This window comes from Xenopus laevis, chromosome 1S, assembly GCF_017654675.1.
Source record: "Xenopus laevis strain J_2021 chromosome 1S, Xenopus_laevis_v10.1, whole genome shotgun sequence".
Classification (NCBI taxonomy): domain Eukaryota; kingdom Metazoa; phylum Chordata; class Amphibia; order Anura; family Pipidae; genus Xenopus; species Xenopus laevis.
In genome coordinates, this window is record NC_054372.1 from 143,115,737 (window position 1) to 143,132,126 (window position 16,390).

The 16,390-nt window shown below is 38.0% G+C and overlaps 1 protein-coding gene across 3 annotated transcripts in view; it reads left to right on the forward strand.

The window, feature by feature from the left end:
* Positions 1-9,780: 9,780 nt before the first annotated feature.
* Positions 9,781-16,390, forward strand: part of LOC108707132 (septin-2A) — a 55,456-nt gene continuing 48,846 nt past the window's right edge. Inside the window, exon 1 of one of the 3 annotated variants that reach the window (XM_018244120.2) lies at positions 9,781-9,911. The gene's annotated coding sequence lies outside the window, so the exon portion shown is untranslated. Of the gene's footprint in view, positions 9,912-10,863; positions 11,000-16,390 lie in introns of those variants that run through there. The other 2 variants (XM_018244122.2, XM_018244123.2) reach the window with 2 other exon arrangements.

Genomic DNA, 16,390 nt, shown 5'->3' on the forward strand with positions numbered 1-16,390 from the left:
TATAAAAAGGCATCAAGTCCCTACAGAGACATCTACAGAGACATTTGCTGGTGTCTGAATATGGAGGAAAGTAAGGATCAGGCAACATTATTTTCACTGTGGCCACCTCAGGGTATGATGAGAAATAGGGTGGTTGGAGTTTCAAAAATAAAAAAGGAGAAAGAACATGATGTCTAGGGTCAGGACTGGACTGGATTCAAAATAGACCCTGGCACTTCAAGTACACAAAAGCCCAAAAAGCCCACATGCCCACCAGGCCACTAACTAGTGACTCTATGGCATCTTATACCAGCCCTTATGAATGTATAAGAAAGTATGGTAATGAAGGCTTGCCAGACACAGGCCTCCAGCTGGCGAGTAAAGCAGAATAGCTGTATGCATTTAATCAGCAAAATGTACAGAAAGCCTCATCATGCTGATAAATGGAGCTAAGATTTGTAAAACAAGGAGCTGTTTATCAGAGTTTATCAGTGAGGTTATCTCTTCAGTAAAAACAAACCAAAAGAAGCAGAGAATATATCAGTGCTGGGCCATAGATGGAACAAACATTCTGAAAGGAGTTTTAATTTAAGCTCTCACATACCAGATCTGCTTGATCAATTTCTGTATCTGGCTTTGCAGCCTTGGATATTATCAGCCTAGAAAGCTCTAAAAGGTATATATATCAAACCACAACATTCTTTTATTTTAATCAGCAAGAGAAATTATACACAGCTGTTGGCCGACAGAGGATTACTAGAGAAATAAGCCAGTATGCCTGCTGAGTAGGGACATACACTTCAGTAGGATTACTATATGTTACCCCATTTAATAATGCTGGGAAGTTGAACAATAGGTCTTTGAACTTGTTCATATCTACTCATGTCTGGTACAGGCAGCCATTGCAGTATTGTATAGTCGTACTTACTGGCTAATGAATGTTAATATCTTTGATTTTGAGCATAAAGTGAAGGGAAATTAAAGCTAAAGTATTTTTATCCGTTGTCAAATATATTATATTCAGAAAAAGGACATTAAGGAACTTTAGAATATCCATTTATTAAAAATGTTGAATGCTTTTAAAGTTTTTTATAAAAACAGTTGCTGTTAAGAGCAGCATTTGCTTAACTCCTTCGTTCCCTAGCATAGACAGGGCTGTTAAATCCGCTGCCTTGTCTTATTTGTGTTTATTGTATAACAACTGGAGTATTTGTAACAACTTTAGAATTGTGGGCATTTATGTAAATCTTAAATTTGGAATCAGCCTGTCCAACTACTTACTAATCATTTTTTTTAAACCCTTTATTTTGTTGGTTTTATCACAAATAATAATCATAACAAAAGAGAAAGCAAAGTGAAATAAATACAAAGAAAAAATGTGGAAAAGGTTATTCAAGTACTAATCATTTTAATTATTGCAGTTCACTGTCCCTGAGAGGTCAACCACATTTTATCACACAGGCCAATGATTTTTCTATTTTACTAATTAAAGGAAAAGAAAAGGTTTTTTGACTTGGGGGTGCCAAAAGTTCAGCACCCTTAAGTGATCGCATGTACTTACCTGAAACTCAAGGCCAGTGCTCCTATCAGAAGAAATGCACCCTCCCGGGATTCTTCCAGCGAGCAACACGGATCGATCATCTTCTGGTTTCTTCTTTTTTCTTTTCCAAACTTTTGGCACCCCAAAGTTAAAAGACATTTCCTTCTACTTTAAGCAGGATATTTAAAATGTATCAGAAACATGTTTTCAGGATTTTTTGTTTTAAGTAGTTCCTAAACACAATGGTTTTATTCCAGATTGCAATATGTTTTGCACAGCTCATGATATAAATTATAACTCCTCTATCCTACTTTAGTGGAGGTGGCCTGACAGTTCTTATACTGGCAGTGATCCCCAACTAATAGCTCGTGAGCAACATGTTGCTCACCAACCTCTTGGATGCTGCTCTCTGTGTTCTCAATGCAGGTGCTTATTTTTGAATTCCAGGCTTGGAAGCAAGTTTTAATTGCATAAAAACTAAGTATAGTACCAAGTCGAGCCTCTTTTAGGCTGCCATTCCACATATGGGCTACCAAATCACAGCCTTTATTTGCCACCCCAAGGAACTTTTTCATGCTTTAAGGTAAAAAAAGGTTGTGGGCCCCTGGTTTGCACAAACTATAATTTCTCTTATTTTTATTTATACCCAATATAGGCAGCTGTTATGCCACTTGCCATGGCTGAGACACTTACCATTAAACAGCATTATTACATTAATGCATTTATTTTATTAATGAATTATTTACAGTTTTACACCCTAATGTTACCTTTGCAAATAGACAATGTGCATGCTAATGGGTCAACCCATGACACATAATGACATATTTATACATCCTGTCTTTCTTTAAATGAAGTGCATGCACATGCACCAATACAAACTGTCCACATTCAACAATATACACCTGTCCATTCACTCTTTACATATTCTTTTGGGCACAAGTTAACGCTTTGAATTTTGATGAGTATTTTTTTGTTGACAGTTGCCCTTTTTATAGCCATATAATAGTAGAAATTGCCCATTGTTCTGATACAGTCCAGAAAGCACTGCTTCATCCTAAGGAACAAAGAATATTTCAAAATATTCTCACAAGAGCAGCTGGCATTTTAGTTATAGTTTCCCTTTAAAGGAGAGAGTTATTATCTGGATACCTTTACTATGTCCCTAGCACGTCCTGGAGCCGGTGACAAGTATTAGATAAGCTTCTGATCCTAGAGAATTTCACACAGTTTATCCGAGCCCCAGAATTTCTTTCATGAGACTAAAACACTATTAACACTCAGCACAGACTCCACTGAAAGGCTCTTGGAGCAAATGATTCTTGTGCCTTTCCCACAGACACTTAAGATGTTTAATATGCACAGGACTGCTTTAATGTACGCCCAGGTCAAATATTCAGTTTATTCCTCTGCTCCACTTTGGGAAAATGTTTGGCAATACTGTCACACCCTATTAAATAAAGACTAAAAAGGAATGCCAATCAGTTATATTTATAGTATATGCCCTGTGCAACAAAATCCAGGTACTATACAGTAATTAACAGCAAGCATACTACACTAAAATTGTGGCACAAAAGAATGTGTTCATTCTTCCTGGCCTGTGCCATTCTGTACTCTTATCTATGCTGCATCTATACCAGTTTGATCTTGAATAGTTGCTTCATTTTAGGATTTTTTTTTGCAATACCTTTGTTTTGACAATTTGTATGGATATGAGATTTTAGTCTTTTCTCTTGTCTGCATCACATTATCAGGGCAATGGCATTTTGGAGTGACAATTGCCTGAGACACGTGGGTACCTTTAGCCTAAGTAATTAATTGAGAGCTATCCCAGTCATTGACCTGCTGCTTGGGTGGAAAAATACCCAAAATATCCCTGCATACTAGTGATCTTAGGTTTAAATTTTTTTTCAAACTATTCAAAAACCGGCAGCTATATACTGTATGTCTCTGCCGTGCAATGAATACTGTACTTCTAAATTATATGGTAAACAGTTTGCATGGGTATGGGCTGGATGGATGTGCAGTAGTACAATATGGGTAAGTTGTGGAGGCTTATTTATTAAAGGTGGGATTTTAGTGGTTTTAGAGGTTATTGAAACCACAACTAAACTCACAAACTCTAAAACCATGATGGTCATTGAACTTATTAAAAGATCCGAATATAAAAAGTACGAAAAAACAGTCGATCAATGAGGTAAAAAAAACCAATTTGAAATAATTTCTTGAAAACCTCTAAAAATGTTTTTCGTATAAATCTTAGCAAAAGAAAATCAGAAAACCTCCAATAAGATCAGCGCAGCTCCCACTGACTTCTGTAGCACCTCAACAACTTTTACTTGGCAAAGTTTGGTATAAAACGTTTTTGTGTTTTTTTTCACTTAATAAATTTTAAATGTTTAGAGCTTTTTAAAAATATAGGAAAACCACACAATTCGATGAGACCCCTTAGTGTATGGCACATGTGGCCTCCCCATGACAGCCACGTATACTTCTGTATAAGTTCGAAATGTGATACTGAGGTGTCAGCATCAATTTACTACTAATACACCTCTGTTCATGAAAATATATTTTTTAGTGTTTTCCCAGCTAAAAAAAACATGTCAATAACATTATTTTCCACCAGAAATCATTGCAGCTGAAAGTCCTGTTGATTCTTACCCCAGTGTTAAGCTAACCATATATACTTGTATCCAAGCCCCAACCATATTTTGTTCAGGGTTGCCTTGTTGTCGACCAATACACAGGTCAGCCAGAGTATGGCCAGTGTTACTGTCACTATTTCATACTTCTACTACCCCCAATCTTCCAATATAAAAGTTTCATGCCTGCTCTGTTTGCAAGTGACTGTGCACTAAAGCACTTGAAATAATACTGAGTTTATCCATTAGGATGAAGCTTACAAAAACAGGCTTAAAAAAACAAATACTTAAAATACTTACATACCACCAATGACATTGTTGGTTTTGTGATTTGCCCAATGATAAAAACAGTCAAGTGAAATAACACTAATTATAACAGAACTCTTCTTTTCTTGCAGAATGTTCTTGACACAGAAGACAGGAACTGCTGGGTTTACCCAGGAAGGAAGGTATCAGGGTCTGGAAGATGTTCTTCAGGAAATAAATATGAGCAAATGAGAGGAGCATTGGGATCCAAATTTGCTGGAAGGGTGTGGATATAAAAAGCTGTTGAAATGGAAGAACACTAAAGTGCCAGGCTGCTGGTGACCTTGGGCTTGATTTGTATGTTCAACAAGAACAAAATATTTTTCAGTCACTAGTTGTAAAATTCCACCTATTATACGAAAATCTTGCAGCTGAATATGTATAATATACGTTTTTGTAGGTCATGCGTTTGTAAAAATTTATTTCGTGAGCAAAGTGTTTTTAGAATAGTGCTGTACATTTTTGTAAGCACAGAAGTATACATCACATTGCTATGAAAGCTCAGTGCATAATGTATTGACTATAAATATGGCGGACCAAACTACTTTATGTAGTGTGTTCAGTACCTACATTACATTTTTTGTGCAAGTCCACATCAATGTTAGGCCATACAGAGGCCAATACTTCCAGCTCAACTGGCCTTTCGGTGTGCAGGTAGCATTTTCCAGTGTTTTTGTTGGCCCTGTATGTGCATTTCTGGCTATAGCTAATGTTGCATATACACTGAAAAGGACTCTGGCAGGACAGCGAATAATTTGTGGTGCTGTTATTCACCCAAACCCTCCTGCTGATTTCGGCAATGATATCCCAGAGTTTCCCTTCTCTCCCAGCACTAGAGCTAAGTTCTCATATAACAAGCTCTTACTAAGCTAGCATCATTAGGTATAGGTGTAATGGTGTCACTATATGTCAGTAATTGGTAAGACAGAATACCTCATTTTCAATTCAGAACATCTTATTTCTCAACTGAAATGGTAGACCATAGGTTTGTGGAAAAAACTTATTTGGACACATAAAAACTCTATTTAGCTTCTAATAATCTCAGTACAATGCTTGTCTGCACCACTAATAGTTTTCCACTGCCAGGTGCCTCTCAATAAAAATAGTTGTAAATCCAATATTCACATAAAGAAAAATGAATCGCATGCACACTGCATTTATAAATCCATGCCATTTTTATTGTGACATTTAGGTGTGCAATGAAACATCAGAGTGGCATATTTGTCAAAGGGCATGAAGAACAGTTCACCAGAAGAGAAGTCTTGAACAAGTACATAGATATATGGTGTGCTCTTTCACGTAACTGAACTGAATTATCTAATTACTATTTTATAAATATATTCTGCTGGCTTTGTAGGCTGATTGCACAATGGGCGATTTCTCTGATCTCATGTATATATCAGTCCTAGATTACTCCTACCTCTTCATATTCACTTGCATGGGAGATGCCTGACAGTTCCAGTATAGGCACTTTCAAGTCTGCGCAGGAGGTACAATACCTGTACAGCTTTGATTGAGAGTTAAAAAAAATATATATAATTAAAACCTAAGACTCAAGCTGCCATGTTTGAAGATGTAACGCTTGGAGGCATATTTATCTAGGGTCGAATTTCGAATTGAAAAAAACTTCAAAATCCGAATTCAAAAAGACCAACTGAAATTAAGTTGAAGTTATCTTTTGGTCGAATAGGTCCGTTTTTGATCAGATAGTTCCATATTCGGCCGAATTAGAAGTGTACGAATCGAAGAAATAGCCCATTCGATCGAATTTGATTCAAAGTTTTAACCAAAAAAAAAAACCTTCGATTTTTCTGCAAGTTTTAGATGGCAAATGGTCAAAGTTGAATGTTTAAAGAGACAGTATATGATAAATTTTGATATTCGAATTTTTTAATTTTTTTCAAATTTGAATCGAATGTGGACGATTCCCTAGTGGAAGTACACAAAAAATAGCTTGAAATTCGAATTTTTTTCATTCAAAAAAGTGGGAGAAATAACAGCCTGCCAGAAAGCAGTTCCATCCTAAAGTGCAGGCACAAGTCACATGACTGGGGGAAGCTGGGAAACTGACAACATGTCTAGCCCCATGTCAGATTTCCAAATTGAATATAAAAAAATCTGTTTGCTCTTTTGAGAATTGGATTTCAGTGCAGAATTCAGCTGGAGTAGCACTATAAACTGATGTGTTTTGAAAAAATCATGATTTCCCATGGCAGTATCCCTTACAGTATCACAAAAGTACAAGAAGTTGCTAGTTCAAAAGATCCAAAATAATGACATTGAAATTATGTGAGATTGGGATTACAGTGAGTTTATCCACTCCTGGTCAAACACTTTAAAATGTGACACCCTATTGGAGGCTGGGATAATTCAAAGAATGAGCAGTGTCTGTGTCTGCTAAATCTGTGTTAGAAGTACAATAAATGATGCTGTCAAAGTAGTAGACAGAGGGATGGATCTCTTATCTTTAAACTCTGTATTTCAAAAGGAATCCTTCGGCTACTGAATTTATTCATGTCTGCCCAGTCACATTCACACACAGTAGGGCCAAATTTATTAGGATTCATTTAACCTTCCTGTATGTTTTTGGAGCATGGGAGTACAGCATAGTACCTGGAGGAAACCCATGCACACATGGGGAGAACATATGAACTTCATGTAGGCAGCAGTGCTACTTTTATAAAGAGTTTGTCTTCCCCATGACACCATGCGGCAAACAGGCTATAGGGGGAGTTTGTATTCTACCTCTAAAGGTGGCCATACACTGTTAAGGTCCCCATAGACGCGACGATTCTTCTTGCCGAACGACCGATTTTAGGGAAGCCCGACCAATCCTTCGAAATTATCGTGCGGTTAGTGGTATTCGAACGATCGTACATCTTACGATTTTTCGTCCGACATCTGTTGGGAAATTGATCGGCCAGGTCAAAAAATCTTTGTCGGTCCCAGTGCAATCTCTCTATGTTTGCAGGGCCAAGCAGGCAGCTCCCCTTTGTTTTCCTGGTAAATTGGTCTTTTTAGTTGATGGTAGATTCGTACGATCGTACGATCGTTCTGAGAAGATCGTGGTCTCACGATCAGGATCTGATCTTTTAAAAATCTCAACATCTATGGCCAGCTTAAGATTTGCTTGTTTACAATCATGCTTTCCATGCTAGTAATGCGGCCCCACTACACCCACTCCGGTACTTGTAATGGTATGCAATGGGTGCTGGGGTGGTGGCAAGGCCCCTTGATATCCCCCTGGCGCCGAAGCTGCAAGCCACAAAGAAGAACAGAAGAAGCTGCTGGAAGAAGACCGCTGGCCAAATTTTAAAGGTTTCCACTGATCACCAATGGTCTTTTTTTCTTTAAATCCCTGGCCATCATTTTTTTAAAAATATTAAAGGAAAACTATACCCCCAAACAATGTAGGTCTTTATTAAAAGATACTGAGTAAAACAGCTCATGTGTAAAACCCTGCTTCATGTAAATGAACCATTATAATAATAATATACTTTTTTAATAGTATGTGCCATTGGGTAATCATAAATAGAAAATTGCCATTTTAAAAAATAAGGTCCGCCCCCTGAGATCGTACGATTCACTGTGCACACATACAAACCACATGTAAGGTCACATGAGCCAATTAACAGACAGACTTCTGCCTTTTGCTTCCTCACTTCTTCCTGTTACAGTTAGGGGCACATTTACTAAGGGTCGAATATCGAGGGTTAATTAACCCTCGATATTCGACCAGGAACTAAAATCGTTCGACTTCGAATATCGAAGTCAAACGTTTTAGCGCTAATACTTCGATCGAACGATCGAAGGATTATTCGTTCGATCGAACGTTTAAATCCTTCGAATCGAACGATTCGAAGGATTTTAATACAACGATCGAACGAATATCCTTCGATCAAAAAAACATAGGCAAGCCTATGGGGACCTTCCCCATAGGCTAACATTGAGTTCGGTAGCTTTTAGCTGCCGAACTAGGGGGTCGAATTTTTTCTTAAAGAGACAGTACTTCGATTATCGAACGATCGAATAGTCGAACTTTTTTCGAAGATTTTTAGTTCGAATCGTTCGATTCGTAGTCGTAGTCGAAGGTCGAACTAGCCCATTCGATGGTCGAAGTAGCCAAAAAACACTTCGAAATTCGAAGTTTTTTTTATTCGAACTCGAGCTCGAGCATTGTAAATGTGCCCCTCAGTGTTGTAGTATTTCTGGTCAGGTGATCTCTGAGACAGCACAGATAGAGTCACAAAATGGTGGTTCAAGGCAAGAGATGTAAAAGGGCAATATTTATGTAAATATATATTCCAGTTTGGTAAGATTCTTTAATATGTCATTCAATTTGATATAAACTATCCGTTGCTTAAGTATTCATTTTGGGGGTATAGTTTTCCTTTAAGTTTCTAATTGATTGTACAGCTGTAAAGAATGTTAGAAAAATAAATAAATGAATAGTGGCTTTTCATAAATGACAATAATAACTAGGGTTGCCACCTGTTCGGTTTTGACCCGAACAGTTCAGTTTTTGTAAGGCCTGTTCGGGGCTCAACTTTCTGTTTGCTTTTTAGCCTTATGAAACCTGAACAATAATCTGGCCAATACATGAAAAAAATTTAAATACTAATACCTCAACATGGCTTAGTGCAGTTAATTTCTTATTATTATAGATGCAAAAAAAAAGCAAATCAATTGAAACTAAGATTTTTCTCTAAATTTGCATTTCTGTATTTCAGAGCTTTCTGGATAACTGATTTCTGTATAATAGAACTCATACCCGTAACTAAAGGTTTGGGCTTACTCATCAAGCAGAATATAGCTAGAGATAGGGTTGCCACCTGTGTGGGTTTCAAACGGGGCATCAACACTTTAAAACATGCAATAGCCTCGCCCTGGTGTCATAACTCCAGCAACATCATTGTGCCCACCTCTGATGTCATCATGCCTGTTATTACATCACTGCCCCGCCCCCCATTCTATCTGCCCCGCCCCCTGTGTTCGGGTTTAGTAATAATAACCATGCTCTAAACAACTTTCCCACACTTCAACTGAGACTTTTTCCTTTTTGGGATAGTTCTACGTTTAGCTATGGACGTTTTTGCAAACTATTCATTTATATTCATTAATATATTTTCCCAGTTAGAATGTTCGTAGCCAGCAAGGACCTACCGTCGATTTCTAATCGAATGAACATCTCTAAAGAATGTTAGAAATATAAATAGTAGTGACTTATCATAAATGACAATAATAACTATGCCCTAAACAACTTTTCCACACTTCAACTGAGACTTTCTTTCCCCGCTGTCTCCTCTCTACCATTCACTCAAACTGGCGAACCATAGAGAGGTAGGTGGCAGCAATGCATTGTGGGATATTGGATGACTGCGTTAGGGAGGGGACCGTATCTCTGAAGTGACTGCAGCCGTGATCCAATTTATACCGGCAGAAAAAAGGTGAGCATAGAGGGGTACTAAATTTCAGGAGAGGGAAGTGCGGGTAATTCATGTTTCCATTTAATGTAAATCTGTGAGGTTGTAGCGAAGTGAGGGAGTGCGCCTCTTCCTGTATGTACTGAGTTACTTTGTATGTATGTAGGAAGCAGTGATGACAATCAGTGAGAGCCATGTGATCATATAGTACTTACATTTAGCCAGGGCCACTGACTGGTATATTGAAGCTGCTTCAAACAGGGAAATAGCAAGGCTCCATTTCTGAGTGGCTATTGCTGCTAATGTGTTCAAGTAGGTCAGCAGGTCACTGAAACATCAGGGGCTACAGTAACGCTGAAAGAAATCTGTGACATTATGTAAACCAGCGATTAATGCCGCCCTGCTAATATCTAGTTCCTTTAATTGACGCTTTCCATAGTTGTTTGTCAATTCTGTGAGTTGTAGTTCAGCAAAACTTTGAGAACAGATCTCTGTACCAAAAGTTCCATTTAGCCAAACATTTTTTTAATAGAACTACTATTAAAGGAGACGTTTTGTGTAAAAAAATAAGAACGTACCAGTGCATTATACTCATTTAGATATAGAAGAATTGTGCTTTAAAAAGTAGTGTTTTGGGCTGATTTATTGAATATTTCTGCAAAACCCCTAATAATCCCTCCCTTCTCTTCCACTTTCTGATTCCTGAATTCCCAGGCTGTGCAGGGGATAGGGTCATACCACCCAACTGTCCCGTTTTTCGCGGGACAGTCCAGCTTTTGACCTCCCATCCCGCTGTCCCGGTTTGGGCAGTTGAATGTCCCGCTGCGCTGCCTTTGCTGTGCAGCTCACGGGTCTTCCGGTTTTTTACACAGGCATAGTCGCGTGAAGATTAGTGACGTCAGTTCACTGGAGAGTAGAGTCGAGGAGAGACTGCGGCTGTGCTGCCCCACAGCACAACCCCCTCCCTGCAGCTTCGCTGGCTTGACTGTGTGGGTGGGTGTGACTTGGAGACGTCAGGGCCAGGCTCAGTGCTCAGGTGACCCTGAGTACCCAGAGGAGGGGTGTGGCTATAGAGAGAAGTCTAGTGAACAATGTGGAAGACAGCCGGGAAGGTGAGAAAGATTACTGTGTAATTTGCCATTGGGGCACAAATGTGGATGGTAGTGGAGGTGACACAATTCATGAGTGATTGAGACATTTGTGTAATCCCAGTATCCCTTCCCAGCAGCCTTTGGGCTTTGTAGTTGTGTCAGCTGGACTCCACTCGTGAACTTGATTCTCTACAGCAAACATGTTGCTCTGCTACTGACTGCATTCTGATGCCTGTCTTTATAATGAGACTTTATAATAAATGCCACTTAATGCCTTTCAGTAAAATTAATTACACTAGTATTCAATAAGGAAAAGGGGTGTGTTTTTGTGAAATGGGTGTGACTTATGGGGGAGTGGCTATAAATGGGTGTGGTCAATTTTGTTTTTTTGACACGCTAGGCGCAGCAGATCTTTTTGTCTCTTTCTTAATCTCAAATGTTGGAAGGTATGTAGGGTTGCCATCTGGCCGGTATTTTACTGGCCTGTCCTGTAAAAATGTCGATTGATCCCAATGTTTTTAATAAGGAAAAAAGATAAATATATAGGAAGGCCGGTATTTGCTTTCTAGAAAAGGTGGCAACCCTAGCAGGGGAGCTGGTGGCTCTCAGCTCACTGCACTGTGTAGGATGGGAACCAATCAGCAGCTAGCAGGACCTGATAGGGAACTGAAGCCTGTCTTTGCTTGTGTGACTGCAGGGCTGTGATTGGCTGTCCCCATCCTATTGTGCTTCTGGCAGGGACCTTTAGGACACAGACAGGGACCAGTGAACATCGATTCTATAGGGAGCTCCAATAAAGGGGCTATTTTTAAAGATATTAATTTTTAGCACCATGTAAAAGCAACACCATATATTACTGATAATTGCCTACAAAATTAGGGGTTTTTCATTTATCCTATATGTCTCCTTTAACACTTTTATTATAGGTACCTGGGAAATCTTTACATTTATAGTAATGCATTTCTATTTATTATGGCTCTGCAAATCTCATGACTCAAGAAATATATAATATTATAGTAGTCTTATAGTGAACTACCTCCCCCTACATCACAACACAGAAAAAACAGGGACCTGCTGCACATCAGCCAGTGTCCACACTGTATAATAAATAACAATAAGCCATTTGGTCTTTTTATGCTGTGTGTGTCTTATTGTAATTCCAGCCTGGCTATGGAGGCAGGAAGCAATATCTCGCATTACAAAAATACTTGAAAAACAACAATAAGGGGATGGAGGAAAGAGAGTGTAAACATGTTAAAAGTTGGAGCTCTCCTGATATTTGTGTTTTTATCATCTTTGCCTTTATTTCCTCCCATGTACCAGAATAACCTTCTTTCCTTTTTATTTTTGTGTGCTATTCTCTGGGGGTAGTAGCATTTTCCTGACCAGTCTTTAGACTGGTGGACCAACAATACAGAGAAAAGGATGAGAAACTGGCAACTGCAGCCAAATTCAGCACCTACAAATTGTTGGGAGGTATGCTGCCCATTCTGTGGTTCTGCAGAGAACCCTGTAGTCCAGTTTCATTGTAAATAGCTGACCAAAAAGCAACTAATTTATATGAACAGTAGTATTGTTTTGGAGGCAAACTTACAGTTTATACCAGTGCAGACAGTCCTTTTTGTGCCATGAGTCAGGGGGAGGTCCATTCCTCTTATGTTATTTTACCTGGGAAACAAAAGCTTTGGAAGTAAATAATATAATAAAGTATCTCAAAATCTGCACTCGGTATTTTGTCTATCAGTAGTTATATTACATTTTAGTTACTCGCACAACCGCTTAATTCAATAAATCAGTTACACATATGTTAGTACAAAAAATCACCTTTTTAATTTACACGTATGCAAAAAAAAACACATATTTTTTAATTTTATAAAGTGCAAAAGATTTCCACACATAAGATTAATCAAAATTGATGGCATTCATTATTTCATGTTGAATGAGATTGTTAAAAGCTGTTATTCATAGTTCATCATAATGCACAATCATTTGATTATAGTGTAGACTGGTTGTTTGAGGTATATACATTCATTAATTGGTTAGTTCATTAATTGATTAATTTGTTAATGTCCCAAATGAATTCATAAAAATATCCATATGAATCTGTTAAAAATAAAGTCACTGAGGAAACGCTAACTTTATTTTTCCTCCTCCTTCTGCCGCTGTGAATTGATCACATTGCCTGTTGTTACTGTTGCCACTTCAACACATCATCCGGATGCAGGATGGAAACAATTGTTGCAAAAGCTTTGGGTTGGAATTTCCTTTTTTTTATGGCAAACCACTAATAATTGTTACTATAATATACATCCAGGTACGGGAAACATATCACCTCTCTCACACACTCACCTCCGCGCTGCACGTAATTTCCGTCCGCCTTCGGATCAAATCCAGACAAAAAAACAACTTACAGAGCACCAGAAGTGGTGTATTAAAAATGTATAAACTTTAATAATCCATGTTAAAAAGTAGTTTCAGCATGTCGGCATACATATCACCTGTGCTTAACGCATTTGGTTTCTTACCACTTATTCAGAAGCAATCACCTGATCCCACTGCATACCTTAAATTAAATACCTATTAACCCCACCCATAAAAACATTCACCACGGATTAGATTCTATGTTACGTTCTACAGGGTATGCATATTAATTGGAAAGCATTATTTTCATTACAGAATTACAGCATCTAATACATTCATAAATTAGTAAAATTGTCTATAGTTCCAATTGTAACAACATTATGTGGGAATCTCTACAATAATCCTTAACAGCTTGATGGTGACTGATTAAATCGACTAGTATATTATACATGAATTAATTTATTTATTGATTTATCCTTTTGGTCGGGTTGTATTGTAGATTTCCGCATGATGTTGTTACAATTGGAACTATAGACAATATTACTAATTTATGAATGTATTAGATGCTGTAATTCTGTAATGAAAATAATGCTTTCAAATTAATATGCATACCCTGTAGAACGTAACATAGGATCTAATCCGTGGTGATGTGTAATGGTTAATGTTTTTATGGGTGGGGTTAATAGGTATTTCATTTAAGGTATGCAGTGGGATCAGGTGATTGCTTCCGAAGAAGTGGTGATAAGCCACGAAACGTGTTAAGCGCAGGATCCGGTGATATGTATGCTGACATGCTGAATATATATATATTTATATATTTAGAAAGCCCAGCATTACGCAATGACCATCACCCATAGACTTCTCTTTATCCAAATAATCCAAATTTTTAAAAATGATTTCCTTTTCCTCTGTAATAAAAAAACAGTACCTTATTCTTGATCCAAACTAAAATATAATTAATCCTTATTAGAAGCAGAACCAGCCTATTGGGTTTAAATGCTTCTCTAGCAGATTTAAGATATGAAAATCCAAATTACAGAAAGATCCATTATCCAGAAAACCCCAGGTCCCGAGCATTCTGGATAACAGGTCACATAATATGTCCAGTTTTGTAGATAGGACCAGCACATTCTGGATAAGGCTTGGGGCAATGGGAAATATACCAGCACTGTAAAAGTGAATGTTTTTCAGATTGACCAAAGGTGGCATAAATATAAATCAGTCCCTGCTTGTACTGGATTACTTACATCTATTGATTCTCCAATCAGAATCTAGCTCTGGAAGCAGTGAAATGACTTATGTTAATGTACATACTAAAAAATTATCTCTTGAAAAGTTATCACTGCTCTGGTTCACAAAGAGTTAAATAATTTGGGTACCTGTAAAATATTAAGGGTTGTTGTCATGCAATAAAAAGGACAAATAAGTGAGCGCAAAGCACCCATTTTTCTGCATTTACACATTGTGCTGTATCCGTGCTTTGCTTTTAGTACAGTGCTGATTATGTTCAGCAGGGCTGTGTTCCAATTGCTGTGTGCGTAGACCCTGTGCATTTTTTTTTCCATTTCTTAGTTTTTGCACTTGTGCACTTGTGCCAGGGTAGTTAATGGTTCCTATTATCTCTGACCATGTGTGCACCACATCTGTGTTTTTAGTGCAAAAAATAGCATCTGTAAGAAAGTTACCTTTTATCTCGATTTGTTACAACCACCCAATATTTTTCGTGCTTCGTATGGGCACAATGAAAACAAATCAGTACTCCACTGAGAAGTCTCTCTATATAAGCAAATCCCTCCTTTTCCCAAGATGCAGCCTGTGTTAAGCTTTGAGACAAAAAGCAGCTCATTAAACAGAATCTGAAATGTTCAATTTCCAATTTTACCCTGTTTACTGCAATTAAATTAAAACTGTAAGCTGAATGTTTGTTCATCACAAGACCTATTGATTGCACTAATGTTTAAAAAGAAATGGGTGTACTGCTACTTTTAATCACTAGCACTGGTGGGACTGGTAACCTTTACCCCTGATGGAGAGCCGCATGCCTGTGAGTGTATAAAGTATGCGCTGCAATAGCAGTTCTCAGGAAAGCTTTTTCTTCATGCTGTTATTGCAGATAATAATGAGAAGTTATTCTCATACTCGCCCATGTTGCTAACAGCGGCCCGTAATGGGAAATTCCAGCTCCAGTCTTTGACAGCATTTACTAATTTTCCCTGGAATGAATACCGGAAATGAGACTAATTCCTTTTTATTGTTTACTGCATTTTTGGTTTTATTTGGGTTATGTAACTTTTTAGGTTCATGAGCTATAGCAGGGATCCCCAACCTTTAGAACCCGTGAGCAACATTCCGAAGTAAAAGGAGTTGGGGAGCAACACAAGCATGAAAAATGTTCCTGGGTGCCAAAATAATGGATGTGATTGGCCATTTAGTAACCCCATGTGGATTGTCAACCTATATTGAGCCTCTGTTTGGCAGTGCACCTGGTTTTTGTTCAGCCAAAACTTGCCTCCAAGCCTGGAATTCAAAAATAAGCTCCTGCTTTAAGGCCACTGGGAGCAACAACCAAGGGGTTTGAGAGCAACATGTTGCTCACGAGCTACTGGTTGGGGATCACTGAGCTATAGTATGTACCACTCTGGTAATACAAAGTTATTGCTACAGTGTATGTATGAAAAAGTGGAGACCTACCATCAAAAAAATAACTCTTTAAATCAGATTTATGTCAGACATACTCTAGCAGAGTGATATCATTGGTTTTAAAGGACAGGGAAAGCCTGTTTTCACAAAAGTGCTCAGTATATAAAGAATATAAAGTTTATGACACAAAACAATCTTTTGTCTTACAAAGGATAAAACCTGCACGTCTATGGCCAGCTTTACTCCAAAATTCACCAAAACCTCAAACACTGCACATGATTATAAGTGCACCACCCCACATGAACCATGGAAGTGGCAACAATTAAAGTTTTATTTTAGACATGCAAAGTTTATTTCAGCTGTATGGTGCTATGCATATAGGTATGGGATCCGCTATCCGGAAATTACAGA